Source organism: Equus asinus, chromosome 26, assembly GCF_041296235.1.
Source record: "Equus asinus isolate D_3611 breed Donkey chromosome 26, EquAss-T2T_v2, whole genome shotgun sequence".
Lineage (NCBI taxonomy): Eukaryota > Metazoa > Chordata > Mammalia > Perissodactyla > Equidae > Equus > Equus asinus.
Window position 1 is genome coordinate 15,278,636 of NC_091815.1, and position 21,879 is coordinate 15,300,514.

The window sequence follows — 21,879 nt, forward strand, 5'->3', positions numbered from 1 at the left end:
TTTTCTGTTTTCTACTTAGTATTTATTTACTTGTGTGCCTCCTCTGCTACAGCTTAAGAACAGGGTTCATGTCTGATTCCTCTCTCTAATTCTTGAGCGCCCGAATGGGTGATGCATGAACGGAAGGAGGGAGGGCGGGAAGAGATACAGCAGCGCAGTAATTAGGAATGTCTCCCTAGAGAAGGAAAGTCTGGATGTAAAACATTTATTAAAGTTGTATTTTATTAACACAGAGAAGAGGAAAGGGCATAGGTAAGTATGGGGATAATTATATAAACAAAGTGACAGAGGCAAAGAAAGAGCATTGCCTTTGCTGAAGTTCAAATTTATTAATTGCTTAGAGCAATATTATAGTTTTAATAACATTCCATTAAAAAATTCCATTTAAAAAGTTCCATTTCAAATTGCATTAAAAACGCAGGAATAAATTTAACAAATGGGCGCAAGACTTCTATACTGAAAACTATAAAACATTGCTGGGAGAAATTAACAAAGGCCTAAAGACATGGAGAGAGACCATCTTCAAGGACTGGAAAACTCAGTCTTGTTAAGATGTCAATTCTCCCTAAATTGATCTATAGATTCAATGTAATCCCAAAGAAACTTTCAGCAGGTTTTTTAGGAAAAAAAGAAAAGGCTGATTCTAAATTTTATTTAGCATTGTAAAAGATCAAGAATAACCAAAACAATCTTGAAAAAAGAACAAAGTTGTAGGGCCTACACAACCTGACCGCTTCAAGACTTTTCATAAAGCTATCGTAATTAAGAAAATGTATTGTTGTTGAAAGAATAGACAGAACAGTGGAACATAATTGAGAGTCCAAAAGTAGATCCATGCATATGAAATCAAATGATTTTTGACAGGGATGCCAAAGCAATTCAATGGGAAGAAGAAAATCTCTTCAACAAGTTCCCTAAATAGAAAACTGGATATCCGTATGAAGAAGAAAACCACAAAAGAAGATCCATGAGTGCTATCCTACGCCACACACACAGATTAATTCAAAATAAATCCTAGACTTAAGGTAAAAGCTATAATGCTTCTAAGAGAAAACACAGACGAATGTCTCCCTGACTTTGGTGTGGCAAAGGTTCTTAGCACACAAAAAGCAGTAAGCATAAAAGAAAAAATTGATAAATTGGACTTCATTGAAATAAAAAATCATCCTTTCATCAGAAACTACCGTTAAGAAAATAGACAAGCTATAGAATGGGACAAAATATTCACAACATATCTATCTGAATATACATATGTAATATATACAATAATAATATATACAATATGCAATAATGTATATTCATATATGTATATATATTCTACCACTCAATTGTAAAAAAACAAATGACCCAGTTTTTTAAAAAGCAAAAAAATGTGAACAGTTATGTCACAAATAAAGATGTATAAATGGCCAAAAAGCACATGAAAAATGCTCGCTATTGTCATCAGAGAAATAAAAATTAAAACTATTTTAATTTAAAACAATGAGATACCACTACACACCCACTAGCCTGGCCAAAATGAACAAGGTTGACAGCCTCAAGCGTTGGAGACGATGCGGAGGAATCGTAACACTCATGTTACTGGCAGAGGCATAAATGATACAGTTATTTTGAAAAACAGTTTGAGAGTTTCTTAACCTTTTAAGAAAGTTAAACATACATCTTATGACCCAGAAATTCCACACCAAGGTTTTTATCCAAGAGAAATGGAAACATATTCCACAAAAGCCTTGTGAACAAGTGTCCATAGGATCTTCATTCACAGTAACCCGAAACTGGAAACTGTCCATCACAAGGAGAATGGGTAAACTATGGCAAATTCACGTAGTGGACTCTTAGTCCTCAAGAACAAAAAAGTACTAACGCAATGCTATCAGCATAGATAAATCTCAGAAATCTCACACTGAGTGAAAGAAGCCAGGCGCACACAAAGATGTACACATTATATGATTCTATTTATGTCAAGTTTGACAATTGGCAAAACTATATTAAAAGAAATGAGGGATTTTTCTGCAGGGAGGGGTTTGGGGTTTGACTGCAGAGGCGCACAGGAGAGCTGTCTTGGGTGACAGTAAAGTTCTGTGTCTTAAAATGGGTGTGGGCTGCGTGAGTATCGGCATTTGTCGAAACAGTTCAAACCGCACACTTAAAGTCTGAGTGTTTCACTGTTTGTAAATGATGTCTCAGTTTTTAAGTCCAAAATTTCTACATTTCTCAGGACAGGATGGGCTATGTCGGGGTAAAAAGCAGTCCCTAAGTCTTCACGGCTTGACACAACTCACGTTTCCTCCTTGCTCAAAGTGCACCGTGCACCGGGCTGCTCTTTCCACACTGCGTCTGTGCCTCTCACCGCCAGCCTCCTCCAGTCGCCTCAACAGGAGGCGAGAGACCGGCGAATGATGCAGGGGCTTTAAACGCCTCAGCCTGGACAGGACGTAGGTCACTTCCTCTCACCGCCTATAGGCCAGGACCAGGCACACGGCCCTGACCACACGCGAAGGCCAGGGGAGTGTGGCTTCCCACATGCCCAGGAGAGAAAGGCTTACCAAGTGTCTGCGCGGACAGAGCTGCCCGCCACGGTCCCTGCGCTCAGGGTTCTTCCATTTTAGCAAAGAATAAATCTAACTTTCCACAAAGTGGTTCCTACAGCGGCACCCCGGGCCCGGTCTCTGTGGCTGAGGTGCGTTTCTCTTCATAAAGGGGGTTAAGGAGGGGATGCATTCATGTCCCTCCTTCAAACACGGCTGACCTGATACTTCCTGGCAGACAGAAGTAAAGAATTCTGCAAAAGTACCTGGGAAAAATGCAAGAAAAAGCCAAATATTTGAAATTAACTGAAGAAGTCAGAGCAGATACCCACCCAGGAGACCCCCGGTTCACAGCACTGCTGAGGCGACTCTGAGGGACACAGAGTGACAAGTGACTGACAAACCCATCTGGTCCACAATAAATGATGACTGGGGATAACGGCCATGCATGCCCGTGCTGCTGTGGAAAAACCAGGCATTATAAAAGAAAAAGGGGGTATTCATCTGGTCCAAAGAGACAGTTCGTTGCTTGTCAAAAATCGTCCTGGTTCCTAAGACTTTCTGATTTGTTAGGTACCCTGGAGAAAGGCCTACTGTAGCACACACAGCACAGAGGGAAGACAAGGCCTGTTTTGCAATTCCCTCTTCTGTTTGAAATTTGCACACAAGGTCTTGAACACTGTAACAATTAGAAGAGGAAAAAATACGTTTGATAGATCAAATAGGTGAGATGTGGCACTCTATTTTTAAGATGTCTGGGAGACACTGCTGATTAATTTTGGCTGAAACTTGACAAGAAAAGCAGGCACACTTTCTAAACCAGCGTGCAGAATTTTCTGATCAGGTAAGCACCTTTGAAAATCAGTTATACAGGAACAGAAATTAGATTGTGCAACTGTTCCCACAAATTGCTCCAAGTTCACCTCTCGTTGAGTAGACAGGGGCTGAGGTCGCACCATCACTGGAGCTCAGCTCAGAAAGGGAACACACGGAATGCTAATATCTGAAGAATTTCCGTCTCTTGGAAGGCGACATGTCGCCTGACTGCTGGATGGGTTAAGAATGTGCAGCATACTAACACATCATCAGTGTTGCTGGGCGAGTGCCTGCTGCCACTTATTCTGGAAAATTGCAGGAGAATGATTGCAGGGTGCCAAAGAAAAGCTGTAAACTGTGAATCTGGTGATTGACGTGGCTTGTTTAAATGTGTCCAACCAAAAACAATTTGGAGTGACTGGGTCTGCCTTTTCATCTTTGGGTGCCATATTTGGCACACTCCTCTTAGGCCTTTGACTCACGTGCCAGTCAGGACTATTCCTGTTCTAAGTGAAAGAGAACACAACTCAAACTGCCTTAAGGGAAAAATACACTGCCTGAGAGTACAGGGATAGGGTGTCAGGTACAGCTGTATCCAAGCCCTGAAGTGATTTGCACTCAATCTCTCTTCAGATCTTGGCTCTGCTGTCCTCTGTACTGTTTTCATTTCCGTTACTCATGATGTCAATATAATGCCAACAGTCCCACCTCTACATCTTTATGGCTTCAAATCTGTTGACAAGCAGGAGTTTATGTCCCAATATCTTCTGCCCACATGCCATGATTCACACTCTTTTAGACCAGTTACCTCCATCCTGATATAATGAAACAATTACTGTGGCCAAGAGATATAATTACACTGATTGACTAAATTTGATTTGCATGGAAACCCCTAAACCAACCACCTATGAGTTCTAGGATTTGGTAGTAGTCTGATTGGCTCAATTAGAGTCACATGTTCCACCTCTGAACTGGATGGAACCCTTCCTGAACCACATGGCCTAAGGGGTAGGGAGAGAAACAGTTCCCCATAAGGAATTCTAGGTACTCATCAGAAGCAGCCAAAATAGACTCTGAGTAAAACAACAAAGATAAGAATGAATGGCATCCACCATAACCAAAGCTATCAGTATACTTAATATTATATGATGGATACACTTTCACTGAAATTAAAAGTAGGGTCCATACCTAATGCAGAATATTGTAGATTCTGAGGGTTGAGAGGAACATCAGAGGTTGTAAAACCAATTCCCAATTCTGACGAGCTGCAGCCAAATCTTAACTTGGTAAACGGAGTTGAAGAGAGCACATGGTGTTCTTGGCAGGTCCTTGAGAAGTCTAGGGTTTAAAGAATATTAGGTGAATTAAAGAAGGGAGCAAGATGTTTAGAGAAGCTCCTCGTGCTTTCTTAAGGCTTTAAAACTAAAAAATATGCTCGGACAGGTCAGTTCCAGCTCCAATAGTGGCACCATAGTCAGATAACTGACCCTCCTGCCAAGAACAAATATAAGCTTTGGACAAAGTATGAAAAACAACTGTTTGAAGGCACTGGAGAGCAACAAAAAGCAGAAGTAAACTGGAAAAGATATGTCCTTCAAAACGAAGGAAGCAGACTAGGTGGGATTGACATTCCCTCTTCCTCTCCAGGGTCCTGCCGGGCTTTCCGAGCTCAGGTACGGTGCTCAGGTGGAAGAGGCTGTCTGACTGGACTGAAGAACCAGTGGTTGCAGTTTGGAGCTGCCAGAAACGACTGAAAATTGAGGGTGATTCCCAGAACGAGGGAGCCACAAAAGGTGCATCCCTCACATCTGTGTACAATTGCCTTCAAAATTGTGGAGAGCTCCTAAACTTTATAGCTTGTGGCAGTGCTCCCAGGAACCAAGCACATAGCGCAGTTAAGAGCTGAGCAGAGACTTCAGCAGCTACTGGCACTGGGAAGACAAGTTTGACTTTCAAATCCCACCAAGTTAGAGGAGCTTGTTCAATACTTGGAGCTGTCCATTGAAACCTCAGGAAGGACATACCTTTCAGAACAAAAACTGGGTACTGAAACTAAGGGCAACGTCCTAGGAACAAAGGAAAATCTGAAAGAGACACGCTCTAATAACGCTTAAAACCAAGCCCCACAGGATCAAGATTATTCTCCAATAATTAACTGCCTGTTACAATAAAACCCAACAGTTTTCAGAAGATAACAGAATCTAGAGTTTCTATAATTTGTCATCTACAATGTTAAATATTCAATAAAAAATTACTAGATATGCAAAGAAGCAGGGAAATGGGGCCCATAATTGAAAGAGAAGAATAATCAATGGGAGCAGATCCATAGATAAATCAGATGTTGAAATTAGTAAAGATTTTTACCTAACTACTAAAAATATATTAACAGTTACAGGAAAATATAGATACTAGGAGTGAATAAGTCATATATTTCAGGAGAGATATGAAAACACTAAATATTGGAAATATTAGAACTGAAAAAACACAATAGCTGCCATGGAAAATGTATTGTATGGGCTTAGTAGCCAGTTGAACAATGCAGAAGAAAAAAGCAGTGAACTTGAAGACAAGTCGATAGAAATTATCCAAACTGAGGCCCAGAGGGAAGAGAGTTCTTAAAAAAATAGAGCCTCAGTGAGCTGTGGGACAGTTTACGTGGTCTAACACATTTAGGCACGTCATAATCAAACCATCGAAAACCAAAGATAACATCTTTAAACCAGCCAGAGGCGGGTGGTTTATGTTCAAGGAGGCAACAGAAGAGGAGCAGCTGATCTCTCACCAGAAGTAATGGGGACCAGAGGACATGTGGAACAACATGTTTAAAGTAATGAACGAGAAAAAAAGCATCAACAGTGAATTCTGTATCTAGCAAAAATATTCTTCAAAAATGAAGATGAAATAAAGACATTTGCAGCTAACTGGAAAGGGGGAAAATGTGTCACCAGTAGACAAGAAATGCTGAAAAGAACTGGTACCAGATGGAAATTCAGATCCACAGAAGGAATTAAAAACAATGGAAATGACACACATGGCTAAATATAAAATTACGTTTTCTTTCTTAATATATTGAAAAAATATATGAACAGATATAATCTGACCGTGTCTCTTCACCCTCCCATGCCACTCTAAGTCACATAAATTGTGATGTCTGCCACTGTGGCTTAGGTTCGTGTCTTGAACGATAGGGACATGCACTCTTGAAATCTGCTTGTATATCTCTCTTCCTGAGAGAATAAAAGTGAAAGCTGTCTGAAGATGCTCCAGGTGCTATGGGGTACCGCAGCTCCTCAAGGACATCATGACATGGGGAGGGACCAACAGATAGCACACACAAGCCAGCCCTGATGGCCTAGTGGTTAAAGTTTGGCACTCTCACTGCCTCGGCAGCCCAAGTTTGCTTCCCCATCATGGAACCACACCAACCGTCTGTCAGTTGCCATGCTGTGGCAATGGCTCACATTGAAGAACTAGAAGGAGTTACACCTAAGATATACAACCATGCACTGGGGCTTTGGGAGGGGAAAAAACAAAATATAACACACAGGGTGAGCATCTCACTCAAGACAACTGTCTGCAGCACACTCATGTCCCAGAGGTGACTCCATGGGCTAAGGGCCCAGAAATAGGAGAAATCGTTGGGAGGGAGCCAAGCAGGTTTTCCCAGGGGTTTCTAGTATGGACTGTACAGGTTTATTCATTCAATACTCGTCATGCATTTACGGAATATCCACTGTGTGGTAAGCATTGTGATTAGTACTCTATGGGGCAAAGGCCTGAAGTAATCATAATCCTGTCCTCACAGTCTTGTGGCAGAGATATGACCAAAAATGAATCTAATATGAGGCAATAATCAAATATTAATAAAAGTGAGAATTATAATAGTGATAGCTCCCATGAAGTGAGCCCTTCTTGTGAGCCAGGCACTGTGCTAAGTGCTTTATATGTATCAACTCTTATAACACACACAACCACCTCCTAAGAGAGGGACAATTGTTATTCTCATTTTCACAAACGAGGAAACTGAGGCTCTCAGAGTCTCCTAGATAGCACGTGCTGGAACTGGAATTTGAACCCCAGAGCTTGACTAGCTTGAGACCTAGCTGCTGATCACTGCAACCGGGGCCGCCCAGGAGGTGCACACAGAGCATGGTGGGATCCGAGGATGGAGAATGCTTCCTCCAGGAGAAGTCACGGAGACCTCCAAGGAGGAGGGGCGTGGCAACGGTCCTTCATGGCAAAATGTGGACTTGTACAGTCTGGCACTTGTGAAGAAGCAATGAGATTTTAGGAGGACCAGTCCATCAGTGCTCCTGGGCACTGAGGATGTGCCGATCTCCGATCTGGATGGCATGGAGTCTCGGGGCTGCATCAGATGTGGTCCCAAAGGAGGTCCCAGCCCCGTGGTTTACACAGCAGCAGCAGGTCCTAACTAAATCCATGATGAATGAGAATGTGATCCCAATTAATCTTTTGCTTTGGATGTAGCCATTTGTGACTAAAAACATGAAGGAGTTTCTTCTCTCCTGTAAAAACAAGATTTGTGGAACTTGAATAAACTTGTGGAATGCAAACACAGGCTGGCAGGGCCTTTCTTCACCAAAAGAGATGACAAACACACAAACACGAAGGGAAGGAGAATTGCAAAGCAGAAGGTAGAGATTTGACCATTACTCTCACCTGTTACGAATACCAGCCAATTGGGTCATAGTCTTAATAGAAAACCACAATGTAAGTTTCTAACTCATGTTTTCATGTTGACAAGCCCAGTGGCCCACGGCAGAAACCAGAAATCACAGAGTCTCTCTTGCCATTTTTCACAACACATCGAGCACTAAGTCCTATCAATATTGGCCCCTCTCTCTCTGAAAGCCATAGTCTCCTAAGTGAGCTTCTTCTCCAGCTAATTTCCTCTGTGCTCCATATTCTGCTTCTGCCAGGTTTCTAGCTAAAGCCCTGCGGCGGCTTCTCACGGTGCTCATGGTGGACTCCATGTCGTGACCTCTGAAGCCCTCTGGGACCTTATTTCTATCTGCTTTCCTACTCTCCACCAACCACCCCAAGACACTCCAAGACCCCTTTAGCTCCTTTTGTATGCCCAGTTGTTTCATACCATCATAATGTATGGACACTGTAACTTTTCCCAAGAAAGTCTTTCTTCCCTGTATCTATCTGAAGCGCTCGGCTATGGCATCAGCCCTCTGTGGAGGCTGCCCCAGGTGTGGCAGTCTTAGAGAGATGTTGCTGCACCTTCTCCTTTGGGGGTTTGCAAGACCACCACAGCACATGCCATGCTCTAGCACAGCTGCAATACAGCACATGGGCTGATGCTTCCCAAATAAATGAGCATACTTTGTCCTTTGCTTTTCCTGCCTGTCCTACTCTATTCTTCTCCCCACCCATGGCAGTCCTAGAGCCCCTTCCTGATCGTGAGTTGCCTCCCAGCTGACAGCCCCTGAGGAGGACTCCTGTGCCCTCTCTCTGGCCCAGCATGAATTCCCACAGATCACACATTCTCTCCCTCTCAGTGCTGCTGGCCTTCGTTTGGCACCGCTGCCCACAAGCGATGGTAAGGGAAGCCTCAGCAGGAGCCATGACTGTGAATTACTGGTGTCCGTCAGTAGAGAACGGTCTTAAAAAGTAAGCCTGCTGACAACAAGACATGGCTGGAGAAGCAGAGGGAGGGCTTCTCACAGATTCTCTGAGGAGCTTTGCTCATCTTGTCAGCTCAAACCAGTTGCGTTTAGCGGATTCTCTCCGTGCACCTGTGAGGGAGAGGCGCGAGATAAAGGCCCGCCTCCCTGAGCTCCCACCATGAGGAGAAGATGGGATTAAACAGAGTAGTGCTGCCAAGGGCGCTTCAAGGGAAATTAAGTAGGTGGCATACTAAAAACTACTAATGAAAAAGAGCTCTGTATTTAAATGTTTAGAAAAATTGGGTTAAAATTGAGTAAATTTCTTTATTCTTGGAGCTTTTTAAATGCCAGTGGTAGAAAGGGACATCAGCAAGAAGCTGGGATAGGAATCTTCAGCACGCATCCCCTCATACACTCATACAGTTTTTCTGCAGAAACACTGATTTTGACAACCTATGGACAAAGTACCTTGGTGGGGGCCTTGGAATCCAGTGGAGAAGTTCTAGCACCCTGTTGGAGCAAAAAATCCAAGAATAGATGCATTCAAGAGGGTAATAAGAAACCATTTCACTTTACCTATGTTACCCTTCCCTCAAAGCATCATAGCTCAGTGCTAGGATTTCTCCCACAGGGGACGGTGAGAGCACAGTGACTGCCTGGCTTCCCCAGCTGTACAGGACATGGCCCGACAGGCTCAACTCTCTCTCACTCACTCAGAATCCTAAGGGGATCCGCAGGGCTGAACAGTCGGGGACAGCTAGGAGCAGGGAAAAGGGATTTGGGCTCACAGGAACTGGGGCATGGAACTCAACAAAGGGTTGCACTTTCTACTGTCTCACAGACGCCACCAAGAGGCCCACCCAGAAACCTCATGGGATGCATCACTTGTGGATCCACCCAAATAGCCTATGGGCAACACCAGCACTCCGCATGCCTCTCCCATTCCCCTCTGTAGCCAGCACCCCACGCACGCCTCACAAAGGGCATGTGTGAGCCTCTGCAGATCATGCGTGAGCACAGGCAGACAGCTGGCTCAACTCTGCTGGATGGGAAGAAGGTGCATAAACTTACATACTTCAGAGCACAGCCCAAAGGAGCCTCTCATAATCTGGGCTGGCTTTGTGGGGTTTAGAGAAGGCAAAATCCTGAGCTTTCCCCCTCAAGAGGCATCAAGGGAAGTGGAGCAGGTGCATCCATTATAAAAGGATGTTTGAGGGACCCCCAGAATCCCCAGGCAGGCAAACTGGTAAAGTTTTCTCTCTCCCTAAGCCAGTCAGTAAAGACTGGAGGAGATGACTCCTTCAAATGCAAAGACAGCAAAGCAAGTCTTCAAAAACACAAAAAATCAAGGAAAAATACACCACCAAAAGCACACAGTAATATTCCAGTAACGTACCCCAACGAAGTGGAGGTCTATGAATTGCCCGACAAAGAATTCAAAATAATTGTTTTGAGGAAACTCAGTGAGCTACATGAGAATACAAATAGCTCAGGGAAACAACACATGAACAAGATGAGAAGTGCAACAAAGAGATAGAAATTATTTTTAAAAAATAAAACCTATACAAAAATTCTGAAGGTGAAGAGCACAATGAATGAAATGAAAATGCAATAGAAAGCTCCAACATCAGATTCAATCAAGCATGAGAAAGGATCTGCAAACTTGAAGACAGGTCCTTTCATCATATAAAATGTTAAAAGGCAAGTGTTAAAAATAACAATAGCTACAATAATTTGTTAATGGATACACAACATAAAAAGAGGGAAATTGTGATATCAATAACATAAGTGGGTAGAGTCTTTATATGTTATTGAAGTTAAGTTGTTATCAGCTTAAAGTAGACTACTATAACTATAAGATATTTTATGTAAGCTTCATGGTAACCAGGAAGAAAAACCTCTGGTGGATATATAAGACAGAGAGAGAAAAGAATCAAAGCATACCACTGAAAAATTTCATCAAATAACAAACGAAGAAAGGAACAAAGGAACACAAAACAGTCAGAAAACAATTCACAAAATGGAAATAGTAAGTCCTTATTTGCCAATAATTACTTTAACTGTAAATGGATTAAATTCTCCAATCAAAAGACATAAAGTGGCTGAATGGATTTTTAAAAAGGATCCAAAAAATATGCTGCCTACAAGAGACTCAAGTTAGCTTTAAGGGCACACGTAGATGAAAGTGAATGGATGGAGAAAGATATGCCATGTAAGTGACACACAAAAGAACGCAGAAGTGGCTATACTTACATCAGACAAAATAGACTTAAGTCAAAAACTGTCACATGAGACAAAGAAGGTCAGTATATAATGATAAAGAGGTCCATTAATTGAGACGATATAACAATTGTAAATATATATGCACCCAATATTGGAGCACCTAAATACATAAAGCAAATAACAGAACTGATGGGAGAAATAGACAGCAATACAATAATAGTAGGGGATTTCAATATCACACTTTCAACAATGAATAGATCATCTAGACAGAAAATTAATAGGAAAAGAGAGGACTTGAATAACACTATAGACCAAATGGACCTAACAGATAGATACAGAACATTCCATCCAACAGTAGCAGAGTACACACTTCCCCTAGTGCTCATGGAACATTCTCCAGAATAAATCATATATTAGATCACAAAACAAATCTTAACAAATTTGAGAAGACTGAGATAAAATCAAGCATCTTTCCTAACCACAATGGTATGAAACTAGAAATCAATTAACCAGTGGAATATTGGAAAAATCACAAATATGTGTAAATTAAACAACACTCTCCTGAATAACCGATGGGTCAAAGAGAAATAAGAAAATATCTTGAGACAAACAAAAATGGAAACAAAACATACCAGAACTTATGAGATGCAGCAAAAGCAGTTCTAAGAGGGAAGTTCAAAGTGATGAATGCCTACTTTAAGGAACAAAAAGTCTCAAATAAACAATCTAACTTTACATGTCAAGGAACTAGAAAAAGAAGAAGAAACTAAGCTCAGAGTTAGCAGAAGGAAGAAAATGACAAAGATGACAGCAGAAATAAATGAAATAGAGACTAAAAAATAGAAAAGTTCAATTAAACTGAGTTGGTTTTAAAAGATGAACAAAATTGACAAATTTTTTAGCTAGACTCACAGAAATAAAGAGAGAAGATTCAAACAAATAAAATTATATATGAAAAGTTGAGGCATTCCAACTGATACCACAGAAATACAAAGGATCATAAGAGAATAATATGAATAACCATATGCCAAAAAATTGGATAACCTAGAAGAAATGGATAAATTCCTAGAAACATACAACCTATCAAGACTGAATCAGGACAAAATAGAAAGTCTGAATGGACCAGAAACGAGTAAGGAGACTGAATCAGTAATCAAAACCCTAATAATAAAGAAAAGCCAGGACCAGATGACTTTACTGGTGAATTTTACCAAACATTTAAAGAAGAATTAATGCCAATCCTTCTCAAACTCTTCCAAAAATTTGAAGAGGAGGGAAAACCCCAAACTCATTTTACAAGGCCAGCATTACTCTTACACCAAAGCCAGCTAAGGACACTACAAGAAAAGAAACTTATAGGATTTTCTAACATTCCTCATTAACAAAGATGAAAAAATCCTGAAAAAAATGCTAGCACACTGAATTAAGTAATGCACAAAAGGATAGTATACCATGATCAAGTGGGATTTATCCCTAGGATGCAAGGATGGTTCAACATATGCAAGCAATCACATTGATGCACCATATTAACAGAATGAAGGATAAAAATCATATAGCATCTCAATAGATGCAGAAGAAGCATTTGACATAATTCAACATCCTCTCATGACAAAAACTCACCAAAAATTAGGTGTACATGGAATATACAACATCAACATATAAAGGCCAGATATGACAAGCCCATGCTAACATCATACTCAATGGTGAAAAGCTGAAAGTTTTTCCTCTAATATCAGGAACAAGACAAGGTTGTCCACTCTCACCACTTCTATTCCACATGGTGTTGTAAGTCTCAGTCAGAGCAAAAAGGCAACAAAAGGCATCCAAATCAGAAAGCAAAAAGTAAAATTGCCTCTGTTTGTAGGTGACACGCTCTTACCTACAGAAAACCCTAAAGATCTGCCAAAAAACTGCTAGAACTAATCAACAATTCAGTAAAGTTTCAGGATACAAATCAAGGTACAAAAATCAGCTGCGTTTCTATACACTAACAATGAATCATCTGGAAAAGAAAACAATTCCATTTACAACAATAGCATCAAAAACAATAAAATACTCAGAAAAAAATTTAACCAAGAAGGTGATCTGTACACTGAAAACTATAACACAAAGATGAAAGAAATTGAAAATGCAAATAAAGGGAAAGATATCCCATATTCATGGATTGGAAGAATTAAAATTGTTAAAATGTCCATACTACCCAAAGCCATCTATAGATTCAGTGCAATCTCTATCAAAATTCCAATGGCATTTTTTATAGAAATAGAAAAAACAATCTTAAAATTCATAGGGAAGCACAAAAGACCCTGAAAAGCCAAAGCAATCTTGAGCAAGAAGACAAAGATGGAGGCATCACACCCCTGATTTCAAAATTTATTACAAAGTGACAGTAATCAAAAGGGTATGGTACTGGCCTAAACACAGACATATAGACACATGGAACAGAATAGAGAGCCCAGATGTAAAGCCAGGCATGTACCATCAACTGAGCTTCAACAAGGGCACCAAGAACACGCAAGTGGGAAAGGATAGTGTCGTCAACACATGGTGTTAGGAAGACTATACACCCACATGAAGAAGAAGGAAATTAACTCACACCGTGTAAGCAAATCAACCTCAAGTGGATTGAAAACTTAGACACAAGATCTGAAACCATAAAACTGCTGGAAGAAAACAGCAGAAAAGTCCTTGAAATTGGTCTGGACAGTGATTTTTTGATATGAGCTGAAAAGCACAGGCAGCAAAAGCAAAGATAAACAACTGGCACTACAAAGTAAGTAGATTCTGCAAAGCAGAGGAAACTCTCACCAGAGTGAAGAGACAGCCTACAGAACGAGAGACATTTGCAAACCTTACATCTCGTAAGGGGCTAAGATTCAAATACACCATAAGAAACTCGTACAACTTAATAGCAAAAAAACAAACATTCTGATTAAAAAATGGGCGGAAGATCTGAATAGACGTTTTTCCAAAGATGACACACAAATAGCCAATGGGTCCAAGAAAAGGTGCTCACATCACTAATCATCAGGGAAATGCAAATCAAAACCACAAGGAGAAATCACCTCACACCTGTTAAAATGGCTATTATCACAAAGACAAGAGGGACTGGTCAGGTGGTGTTGTGGTTAAGTTCACGTGCTCTGCTTCAGCAGCCCAGGGTTCACGGGTTCAGATCCAGGGCGTAGACACACACTCTGCTCATCAAGCCATGCTGTGGCAGTGTCCCACATGCAATATAGAGGAATATTGACACAGATGTTAGCTCAGGAACAATCTTCCTCAGGCAAAAGAGGAGGATTGGCAACAGATGTTAGCTCAGGGCCAATCTTCCTCACCAAAAAAAAAAGAATACAAGAAATAACAAGTGTTGGTAAGGATGTGGAGGAAAGGGAACCCTTGTACACTGTCAGTGGGAATGTAAATTGGTTCAGCCATTATGGAAAACATTGTGAGTTTCCTTAAAAAAGTAAAAGTAGAACTACTATATGATCCAGCAATCACACGTCTTAATATACATATCCAAAAGAAATTAAATCACTTTTTCAAGAAATATTTGTTTACCCCCATTCAGAGTTGCAGCGTTCTTCACAATAGCCAAGACATGGAAACAGCTAAGTGCCCAATGATGGATGAATGGAGAAAGAAATGCGCTATATGCATACATACAGATATTATATATGTATATTTTATATATATATATATATATATATATATATATATATAATGGAATGGAATATTATCCGGCCTTTAGAAAGAAGGATAGCCCACCATTTACGACACAATGGATGGACCTGGAGCACATTACGCTAAGTGAACTAAGGCAGACACAGAAAGACAAATATTGCGTGATCTCAGTTAAATGTGGAATCTAAAAAAGTCCAACTCTTAGAGCAGAGAGTAGAATGGTGGCTGGCGCAGGGCGAGGAATGGGGGAAATGGGGAGATATTGGTCAAAAGGTACAAAGTTCAGTTCTGCAAGAGGAATAAGTCCTGTCGATCTAATGTACAGCATAGTGGCTGCAGTTAATAATACTGTATGTATACTTGAAATTTGCTAAGAGAGAAGCTCTTGTGTTCTCACACCATCCCCATCAAAAAAAGGTACCTACGTAAAGTATGGCTATTTTAATTAGCTTGATTGTGGTAACCATTTCACAATGTATACATATATCAAAACATCACGTCGCAATGTTAAATATACACAATTTGTAATCAACAATTATACTTCCATAAACCTGGGGAAAAAAACGCCCGTGGTCACTGTGAATCTCTATGAGAGAGGTTCAGTTTGTAGCGTTTTCCTGACTTCGTGACACAGAATGGCATTTGGGGCCATCTCTTTGGATGGCACGTCACCAAATACACTATAAGAAACAGTTGTAGACCATTAAAATACAGGATCCCAGTGCACCAATTACAGAAGGGAAAAGCTGAATATAGGGTGATTCTGGAGCCCAGTTCTTACCAAATGGGTGCCCAAATAAAGTGTGGAAGAATAGGATCTGAGTTGAGCCAAGAAGGGAAAAGCATCCAGACATCCATAACAGACAGACATAACAGCTTGCAAAAAAGCTTAGAGAGGTGAACGTCTGCCATGGCGCCAGAGAACTGCAGGTCACTCCGTACTACTGGAGTGTGAAGCGCTCAGGGGTGCAGCGAGGGAGATGAGAACAGACAGGCCAGCAGGAGACGGCCCAGAAAAGACCTGACACCAGAGAAGGGGTTTGAGTCTAACTTGCTTTGTTGCATTGACTTCCTTAATAGTTCATGACGTTCATTCATCTATTCTTGCATCCATTTACTCAATCAACATTTAACGGGAATCCACAAGGTGCCCGGCTCCAGACAAGAGAGGAGTCAGGGGGGAATTCAGGGGAGTCTGGAGCCCCATCCCTGGCTGGAGCTCCTGGTCTAACAAGGACACACGACCATCTGTAAGCTCCACGTTGCCACACAGCTCCCTCGGAGCCCAGCCTGATCACCGACACCACTGCCATTCCACCTTCACTCCTCAAGTTCTTGCACGGGAGGGAAATGGCCCGGCATCTTCAATCATCCTTGGGCCTGGGATGGCCAGATGAGGCCATCATAGTCTGTCACATCAGCTAGAGCAAAATTAATGAAATGGATCATTGTCACTGAGGGGATGACCTACTGAAATAATTGAAAGGAGACCTGCCTGAGAGAGAAGAGGCCTGGGAAGGGAGAAGAGAAAACAAAGCTTGAAGATAAATAGTACTGGCAGCAACAACCTTTAGTGACCTCAGCCCAGCAATGCGCAGACGACAAGGAACTCACCGCAAAAAAGCTAGTGATTTATGGAGTACGTGCCAGGGGGGTCCAGGCCGACAGCAGAGATGCTAATCATAAACCAAGGCAGATTATCCATCAAGCAAATTGCTATCTTTAAAAAACAAATGTTGGCAAGAGTGATTGGCAGCAGACAAAAGAGCTCCTTCCAATCTACCTGGGGTAGTGCCAATAGACTATATCCGACGGTCAATCACGGCATCTCCATTAGCTCCCTAACGAGCCTCGGGGTCAGACAAGCTGAGGATGGCAGGACTCGACCAAGTAAAAGGAGAGGCTGCTGTCAGGCCGGTCAGCACATGGAGCCAAAATGGCAAGCGCTTGATGGCAGGCAGCCACCAGCTTGGTTTCTGTCAATGCTGCACTCTCGAGCAGGAGGGAGCACAGTGAATTCTGGCTCCTAACTTCTCCCCGACTCCGTGTCTGTGCTTGTGAAACGGGAAGCTGGCCCCTGGGCTTCTGCTCAGCCCTTACCGATGGCGTGGAAATTCTTATTTGCATCTCCTGGTTTCAGCTGCGAGGCAATGAGCTTTGACACCTAAGGGCTTCTGGAGCTTGAGGACTACCTAATGGGCAGAAAGAAATGGAAGGCCCGACAAGTAAGACTGAGGGCACCAGTGATTCCCGGAGTGGGCTCTAGCCTTGAGATGCCCCAGCAAACAGGCTCCCCTGTTTGTACACAGAGAAGCAGTGCAGACCATGTTGCTCCATGGGAAGGGTTCTGAGCGGGAGGAACAGCAGATACCAAGACCCTGAGGCAGGGAGGCGTGGGGCACGTGGAGGGTGTTCAGACCCAGCACGGTCCAGGAAGAGCGGCTGAAGGGACTGAAGTTCTCCCCACACCCTCTGCTTGTCTAACTCGCCTCCATCCTTCCCACGCCGGCAGAGCACATTTTTGCTATGAGAAGAAAAAAAGATCAGACAAGGCAGCTCGCTGAGCTGTACAAGAAGCTCACAGCAGGATTCACTCTCCTACATCGCTGATCAGACCCAACCTTGCAGTCCAGAGAGTGATAGGTTTCCTACACAGCCACGTGCTGCGTAACGACGTTTCAGTCAATGACAGACGCATGGACGATGGTGGACCCATAAGATAAGTACCATCTAGCCCATAGGCTACACCATCTAGGTGTGTGTAGGTACACTCTATGATGTTCACACAAGGACAAAATCGCCTACAACACATTTCTCAGAACGTAGCCCCGTTGTTAAGCGACGCACGACTGTACTCCTGGTTCTGCTCGTGTGACGTCTCAGACTAGAGTTAACTATCTGCGTGAATTAGTTAGTATGAAGGCTCTTCTGGGCCTCTACCTTTGACCTGCGGTCCTGCACAGACACAAAAGAATGAAGGTCTGGTCCTGAACAAGAGCACCTCCTCTCTGCCTGTCACCAAAAGATGGCTTTGACAGTCACTTGGGAAGTGTCTCTCTGGACTTGGGGGCAATGACCTCCGGTAGCATTTTGAAATCTGACCCACCTGTAACTAGAGCAACGTCTGTATTTTGTTTTTACTGTGAGCAAAGTATTTGTGGCTGTGGAATTGGACAGCAGGGCTGACGTCGTAGTTTGACCATGCTTCTCTGTATGACCCAGGGCAAGTTAGTCTCCGAGCCCCAGTTTTCAGGTCTACACAACGGGGGTGCAGCTGGAGGGTACGCACCACTGTTCTAGTGCTCTGAGGTCGACAGAGCTCATGTGTCTCCTCCTCTGTCCTGCTTCTCCCTGTTTAATACTTCTGTTCTAGTGACCAATTAGTAACTGGCCACCACAGACAGATTCCAAAGAGAGAACATGTCTGGAAGATATGTCCTGTCGACCTTAGCTGGCAAAGCTTTACAACAGTCCCTGCCTAGGCTGAAGGCCTTGCCCCCTCCCCTGGCCACTGCAAGAGAAAGTGGTCGCCCACACATGAGATATTGGGCTGTGGGTGTGGCAGGCACGGTGGACCATGCCGCAGGCACTCCGTTGGATGGTTGGCCAAACCACTTTGGGTTTGGGTAGTTTTCCTTTGTAGACCAGCTGGGGTGGGCCAAAGATTCCAACCCCCTCTGCGCACCTTTCATCCTAAAACGTTTTCTTCGCAAGCAATGCCTTGAACCTCGAGATGCTGCCCCCAGCTCAGAGCTGGCTCTCAGCCTGGATTCTGTGTTCTCTCATGGTAGGTTTTCTGAAATCCATAGCAATTATTCTCACAAATGTGGCAGTTGCTCATTCTTCTCTGCCCTCCAGTCCTGTGGTTATAAAAAGGGCTGGAGAATTGGCAGCCCAGCGATCTGCCAGTTCCTCACAGCCTCACAAGTCACCTGCCGGGTTTGACCAGAGGAACACTGCCGCCCATGCCCAGGCTCCTGAGGACCCAGAAGGGTCTTTGCAGCATCCATGCATCCTTCTCCTGTCGTAACCCTTTCCCTCTTGGACACCATAAGTGGGGCCTAAGCCAATCAGTATGTCCTGTTTCTGGACACAGAAATGTGTTCACAGTGGGCATACCGCGGTCTGGAGCCAATGGGATGCGACAGGCCTGTGCAGGTAAATACAATGATACTTTGTTTAAGAAAGGGACAGCAGCCAGCCCTCCCCACCCTCAGAGTATCTCCTTAAAAACATAATAGGCCATGCCTGGAAGTCAGGAGTTCAATAAAGCCAGTCTCCAGATTTTCCAGCACGAAGTCACAGGCCTTCTGACCCTGGGAACTGGGAGCGCTTACCTCCAAAACTGAGTCAGGATTCTCTCACGAGCTGCACTGAAGGCTGCTACAAGGTACATCCATCTGTCTGTTGAAGAGATAAAAGAGGTTTTCATTTTTCTTTCCTCTGCTTGGCTGTATACAGTGTGTGAAATTCGGCCCAGATTGCGTGTGCTCGCCCAGACCGCCTGAACGCGGTGAGCGCCCTGCCCCAGAACAGATGAGCTGTCCTCGCTCCTCTGTATTGGCATGGGGCGGGGGCGGTCTTCTTGTTAGAAGGATGTTTTGTTTCCCCAACAGCCTTCTTGCCGGAAGTGCTGGCGAAAAGACTCTCCCTCTTCTCCAGATTTAAAGCTGGAAGGATAAGCTGCAGCCGTTTTTACACCTGAGGGGAGAAGCTGCTTGAGAAGGGCTCCCACCAGGGAACTGGGGCAGAAACCTGGGAGCAAGAGGCAGGGTCACAGTGCCCCCCCCCCCGACTTCCTGGGTCAGCCAAGCCTGACCATCCCTGGACTTTGCCATTTTGTAAGCCAAAAGGTTCCCTTTTTCCTTAAGTAAATTGGACACAATTTTCTCTCTCTCGCAAGAGAATGCATCCTAGCTGATATAATGCCCAATTATAAGCATTTTAAGTGTTTTTCAAAATCTCGAAATGTAGCTGTGGTGTAATAAACCTCTGAGACCCTGAGTCAGGGCAGCTATTGAGGTTCAGCCGGTACCTCTTGCTCGAGTCCCTTATATGATGCTCTCGCCGGGCAGTCATCCAGTCAGTGTGTGCTCACACTAAAGACACGCCGGGAACTGTGCAGAAAGTGGAGCAGCTTGGCCCCACAGCTCTGTGCCTCTTCCCAAGAAGGAAGAAGAAAAATCACAAAGGTTTTAATTGAGGAAGAACACAAGCTTTAGAGTCAGGATGTGCCTCTTAACCATCTGAGCTTGAGCGAGATACTTCACCTCTCTGCATCCCCTTCCGCCTCAGGGGAGATTGCCACCTGCCTCAGTGTGTGGATGTTTAAGCCCTTAGACCATTATCTGGCACACCATGTTAAAAAAATATTAGCAGCAGTTGTAACAGTAATATCATCATTACTACGATTACTTCTGACTTCTCGTGGCTTCTGGCCCAGCGAGTGCCCCTCTCAGGGCAAGTTGAGTGGCTGGCCCTCGGAAGGAGAGGAAAGCCCTCCCAACAATTTCCGATGACATGCCTGACAGTGCTCTGGAGGCTGTGCCTTACTTTTTTGCCCCCAAAGTTGCACGCCAATCAGCTCGTTATGCGAGAACGTAGTTATGACAAAGGAAGGCAGAAGCACAACCATTCAGAGCACCCAGGCAGACAAGGGGCCAGCCCCCAGCTGTTCATTGACTGGCTTGAAGGTCCTCATACCGGCTTCCGCACACAGGGGTGCGCCCGTGTGGGTGGCCAGGAAACATTCTACTGGGAATGGTGGGAACTGATGATGAGCACCTGGGGGCTGAGGCTTCTGGAACACAGAAGCTCTGGCTCTTCCTGCTTAGTTGTTCACAATTCTCGGGCTAATTCTAGGTGGTAGAGTGGGGTCAAGGACACTAATGACCCTGTGTGTGACAATCCCCTTGGGGTCACTGACTTCGTGTCACACCCCGCAGTTGTCTCTGACTTCATGTGTAACACTCCCCCTGGTGTCTTTGACTTCACGCATAACACTCTCCTGTGGCGTCTCTGAATTCGTGTGTCACACTCCAACTGCCGTGTCTCACTTTGTGTGTAACACTCCGCCTGGCATCTCTGAATTCCTGTGTATCACTCCCCCTGGTGTCTCTCACTTTGTGTGTCACACTCCCCCTATTGTCTCTGATTCGTGTGTCACACTCCCGTGGTCTCTGACTTTGTGGCTCACTCACCCCCTGGTGTATTTGACTTCGTACGTAACACTCCCCCTTGTGTCTCTGACATTGTGCATAACACTATCCCTGGTGTCTCTGATATCATGCGGGACACTCCCCATGGCCTCTCTGACTTCAGGTGTAACTCTCCTCCTGGTGTCTCTGAGTTCATGATTAACACACCCCCTTTCATCTCTAACTTCATGCATGACACTCCCCATGTCAACTCATTTCATGTGCAACAATTCCCTGTGGCATCTCTGAATTCATATGACACACTTCCCTTGGCATCTCTGACTTCGTGCGTAACCCTCCCAGTGGTCTGTCTGACTTCGTGTGTAACACTCCCCCTGGTGTGTTTGACTTAGTGAGTAACACTCCCATGTCCCATCTATGACTTTGCGTATGACAATTCCCCTGGAGTCTCTGACTTCGTGTGTAACCATCCACCCGTAGTCTTTGACTTTATTTGTCGCGCTCCTCCTGATGTCTCTGACTTCATGTTTTACTCTACCCCTGGTTTCTTTGACTTCGAAAGGAGGTCAGGAATAAGCGACAGTAAGGTCAGAACTCCAGGCACCATCCAGGACAGAGAAAGAGAGTGGCCTGTGGAAGCTGTTGAATGCTGTAAACCTGCGCCCCGCTGAGGGCGTTATGTGACGGCAGTCCTTAAGAGTCCTCGCCCACTGCAGTGTCTTCTCTGAGACTGCCCCGAGTGGAAGGAGCGCAGAGTCCCAGCCCAACCACGAGTCAACCAGGAGACCTGGGGAGAGTCATCACACGGCCCCCAGGCCTCAGGCTCCCAAC

The 21,879-nt window shown here is 43.9% G+C and overlaps 1 long non-coding RNA gene across 1 annotated transcript; it reads right to left on the reverse strand.

Moving 5' to 3' along the window:
• Positions 1-306: 306 nt before the first annotated feature.
• LOC123281248 (uncharacterized) lies at positions 307-19,361 on the reverse strand. Its single transcript, XR_006520625.2, has 3 exons — positions 19,228-19,361; positions 4,533-4,682; positions 307-2,794 (listed from the first exon to the last, which is right to left on the reverse strand). It is a non-coding gene; the product is annotated as an uncharacterized lncRNA (long non-coding RNA).
• Positions 19,362-21,879: the final 2,518 nt, after the last annotated feature.